The sequence below is a fragment of the Octopus bimaculoides genome, chromosome 2, assembly GCF_001194135.2.
Source record: "Octopus bimaculoides isolate UCB-OBI-ISO-001 chromosome 2, ASM119413v2, whole genome shotgun sequence".
In the NCBI taxonomy this organism is placed as follows: domain Eukaryota; kingdom Metazoa; phylum Mollusca; class Cephalopoda; order Octopoda; family Octopodidae; genus Octopus; species Octopus bimaculoides.
Genome location: NC_068982.1, coordinates 155,744,390 through 155,749,293, shown reverse-complemented (window position 1 = coordinate 155,749,293; position 4,904 = coordinate 155,744,390). Strand labels below are relative to the sequence as shown.

General features: G+C 38.5%; 1 protein-coding gene across 1 annotated transcript in view; it reads left to right on the top strand.

Annotated features, from left to right (window-relative positions):
* The window catches only part of LOC106877044 (chitin deacetylase 8), a 16,563-nt gene that overhangs the window by 7,061 nt on the left and 4,598 nt on the right, over positions 1-4,904 (top strand). The gene's annotated exons all lie outside the window — the stretch shown is intronic.

The following is a 4,904-nucleotide window of genomic DNA, read 5'->3' as shown; positions in this document are numbered from 1 at the left end:
AAAAGGCTACGTAGAGGCTCCCATTATTAGCTCGTGAGATTGTTAGTGTTATTTGTTGTAGTTATTGTTGTGCTTCAACCCAATGTTTACTCCAATTGAAAAGACTTATGACGGCAAACAATCCAACCGTAACGATATCCTCTTCTTATTTTGGACTACATAATTTAATGCTTGTTTGATTTTAAGCCGATAGGTTGTAATTTAAGTGGTATTTGGTTGCTATTTCTAGTAGGTTGAGTCACATTACAAGGCTCATGGTGTTGTGTAACTCTAGATGAGCCTTAATCGTGCAAGCCCATGATTAAAGGCGTTCTAACCGTGATTATCCTGTCTTTTTTTTATTTAATTATAAGGTACCCAGAACTAAATTATCCAATGTTGCCTTTTCTGAGACGGTTGGGTATGATTTTGAGAGTAGAATTTGGCAGTTATTTTTAGCAAATAGATTTGGTAAATCAATTTAGATCTATTTCTAAAACAATGAGATGTGATTTGGGATTGATTTGTCAGTTAACTCTAGCTCAAGTTGCCTCGTAGAGACTCTCTCGTTGAGTCGATGTGGTTGGGTTTCTTACATTATTTACATTATTTACCATTGACGGATATTTGTCCTCATCTTGTTTGTTGTTAACACAACGTTTCGGCTGATATGCTAGTTTTCCTTGAATCACCGATAGTGCTTCACCAGTTGGCACTTTGGTGAACAAACTTATCACATCTAGACTCACCATCTGGTTGGATTCAATAGGGGTATCCTTGATCAATTCTGTGAAGTGGGTAGAATTCTTCACGTACGATGTTGACTTTCTTGCTAATGGACTGATTATATCTACAATGAAGCAGCTCGAGGAATGACATGCTGAACCTCTACAGCTTACTATAGGTCTTAATGGAATACCATCCTTGTGTACGGTCTTCCTAAGATTCACAAGGATGGTATTCCATTAAGACCGATAGTGAGCTGTAGAGGTTCAGCATGTCATCCCCTGAGCCGCTTCCTTGAGGATATAATCAGTCCATTAGCAGGAAAGTCAACATCGTACATGAAGAATTCCATCTACTTCACAGAATTGATCAAGGATACCCCAATTGAATCCAACTAGATGGCGAGTCTAGACGTGATAAGTCTGTTCACCAAAGTCCCAACTGGTGAAGTACTATCTGTGATTCAAGAAAAACTAATGACAGACACCCATCTAAAAGAACGAACTAGTATACCAATAAGAAACTTGATGGAAATGTTGACTTTCTGTGTAGAAACTAACCACTTCAGTATGGACACTGATATATATCGACAAGAAGAGGGTTTAGCTATGGGTTCGCTATTATCACCGATAATAGCCAATATACACATGGGATACTTTGAGAATTTGGCTTGAGGATCAACACCACTAAAACCAACCCTATGGCTGCGATATGTTGATGACACCTTCATATTCTGGCCCCACCAGGAAGATGTCCAAGTGCTGTTAGATCATGTGAACTCAATAAAGCCATCCATACAGTTCACAATGGAAACAGAAAAAAGACAATCAGCTAGCATTCCTGGACGTATTAATAACACACACCAAGTATGGATTCAGGACATCCGTATACCGCAAGCCGACCTTTACTGGACGATACCTCAACTTCAACTCCCACCATCCATACAGTGTAAAGAGATGGATTGCTCAGTGCCTAAAACATCGAGCAATGAATATAAGTAGCGATCATAATACCCACCACGAAGAAATGATCAAGCTCAATAACAATCTATTAAGCAGCAACTACCCCAAAAGCATACTCTCTACTCCAATTATGAAGAAAAGAGAGGATGAAATCGATAAACTGTCCACAGTCTGTCTACCCTATGTGAAAAGCCTCTCTGAAAAGATACAAAAGATGTGCGGCCCATATGACATCAGAACAGTATTCAAGAGTAATACAACACTTCGCAAATATCTCCTTCGAGTAAAACCACCAATAGAAGAGAATATGACTAAGAACTGCGTGTACTCCATTCCATGCAGCTGTGGTAGGTTATACAAAGGTGAAACATGTCACCCCCTCAAAACAAGGGTAGAGAAACATCGCAAAGTTGTTACACGGAGAGATATTGATAAATCGGGTATAGCTGATCATGTATGGATAAATGGAGACCACCTCCCCTGTGGGATGAAGTTAAAATAATAGACAGAGAACACCACTGGAAAAGCAGCACATATGCTAGGACACAACAACCTCATAAGCAGACCGAGTGCAAATATGAACAGCATATGGGAACCGGTATTAAGGAAGAATAGGAGAATATTAGATCTATAAGCCCTAGAATTCACTCCATGATTGCTCATGGCGTAGTGGTTAAGAGCGCGGGCTACTAACTGCAAGATTCCGAGTTCGATTCCAGGCAGTGACCTGAATAATAATTATAACAACAACAACAACATCGAAAAATACCTTAGGAACGTATATCAGGAAGATATATCAGCCGAAACGTTGTGTTAACAAACAAGATGAGTGCTTTTAGATCATGTGAACTCAATAAAGCCATCCATACAGTTCAAATATCCGTCAAATAATGTACATAATTCCTCATCTCTTAAATATAGAACAGTTGAGTTTCTTGTTGTTCTGTGTGTGCGTGCATGCGTGCATGTGTGTGTTCTGTGTGTGTGCGCGCGCGTGTATGTTTGGGTAAATCTGTGAATATGTATGTAGGTATGTGTGTATGTATTTGAGCCGATGGGAGCGTGTATGTCTGTGTATGAGAGCGTGTGTGTATCAACGTACATGTTCGCGCGCGCGTGTGTGTGTATGTGTGAATTGACAGGATATCCTTAAATAAGTAGGTTGCTATGAAAGAAAAAAAAGAAAAGGAAAGGAACAAAGAAGAAAACTAAATCTAGACATAAAGCTAGACAAGCGTATATGAACATGAAACGATATATTTAGCAGCCTAGTTTTCCCGTTCGTATACCTTGAATCACCTCTAAACCTGCTGAAAGTGGAAATGTCATCTGTAAGACGGCAAAGGTATCACGAAAATAACTCTAAAGGACGTGACAAAAACTTCAAATGAGTGTTTTAATTATTAACGAAGTAGTTTTATTTTTAAGGTTTGGCATTTCACAAAATAAAACGACGTTTTATGACCAACAAATCAAACATGTTAAATAAAAGAGTCAATTTAAGTACAAACAATTTTAAAACATTACTAGATAAAACAATATTTAAATATTAACTAACCTAATATTTGTTTAGGTCGGTTAAATATGTAGTCAGCTTCTATTTCTGTTAAGTTGGAGTGGAGGGAATGGTGTGTGCGTATGTGTGTGTGCAGGTGAGTGTGTGCATGCGTGTGTGAATGTCTGTATGTTTGTGTGTGTATGTGTGTATGTATGTATGCATGTGTGTATGTGTGTATGTATGTATGTATGTATGTATGTATGTATAAGTGTGTGTTTCTTCATTGAAAGAGGTCACATTTTGAGAGACCCCTTGACAACCTGTGTCAGGTAGTAGTAGTAGTAGTAGTAGTAGTAGTAGTAGTAGTAGTAGTAGTAGTAGTAGTAGTAGTAGCTGTGGTGGTGTTATTCCTAACCCCGGTTAGTGCTCTGATCAAGTAGATAGATCTGTGATCATGACGTTACAGTCATGACAGTCCTGTCTCTCATTTAGATACGCTAACATACAAAGACCACGTTATACAAACATAAGAGCTGTTTTTGGCCGCTATTTCTAACAGACTGCGTTCCCAGGTAGACGTTGGCTTGTAGTAGTGTTTGCTGTTATTTTGCTCCGAGTCAGTCCTGATAAAACATGCTGACACATGATCGAGATATTCCAGACATGAGGAGAATCCAGTCTCTTTATTTCTTCAGATATAGTTTATCTTGAATTACATTATCCAGTGTGCCCTTCCTTGTATGTGTCTGAGTGTATGTGTGTGTGATGTGTGTGATGTGTGTGTGTGTGTGTGAGTGAGTGCGTGTGTATTGTACAGGCAAATAACAGAAACAAAAAGAAAAATGACAACACAAGACTTAAGTTTTAATAAATACTGTATTAGCTTAACGCTTAAAAAGCAGGGAAAGGGTTTTAACGCTTCGAACGTTAGTCCTTTATCAGAAGAAACACATAGAAGGAGTAAGAAAGAGGGGAAAGTTATTGAGAAATAATAGGCGAGGGGTTAGGAACCAGGTAGAAATACAGTTTTGGGGAAGTTAATTTAGGGAGGAAGAGGCGAGTGTGTATATACATGTAGGAGAGTATTCGTGTTTTGCTATGGACATAAAGGAGAATGGAGTATTCGAGGTGCACATGTGTATAGGTTTGCGAGGGCAGAGATAAAGGCATGTGGAGAGCAAGATGAATGCGGTAGAGGTGTGTTGACGTGTCGGGGTGTAACGCGTTTAAATGGAAGGTAGAAAAAGGAGAAAAGGGAAAAGGAAAAAACGAGCAAGGGAAGCGAAAAAGAGAGGTAAGGCGCGAATTCACAGAGCGAAAACAAATGAGAGAAAATTAGAAAAAGAAAAACTAGAGAAATATTAATTACAATGCAACTGCTGCGAAAATTACGAGTTCTGTGAGAGAGGAAAAGTTATTTAAAAATCTTGAAAAGTCTGAGGAGGTTACATAAGATGTGTAAAATTCGAGGAGGTAGGAATGTGTAGTAGGGTGAGGAGGTGGATGAAAAACAAAATTTATCAAAGAGCGGATGAACTCAAGAGAGTCAACAGCCATCCAATTGCATTCCTTCTTATTGCAAAATCAGTTGCAACCTAAGGAAGATGACTATGTAACTCTTTTGCCATTCATTAAGTGATATATATATATATATATATATATATATATATATATATTACGGAGATGTACTTGCATAGCAAGTGACCTGATCTGAGATCGTGTGCTGAAACAAAAACAAT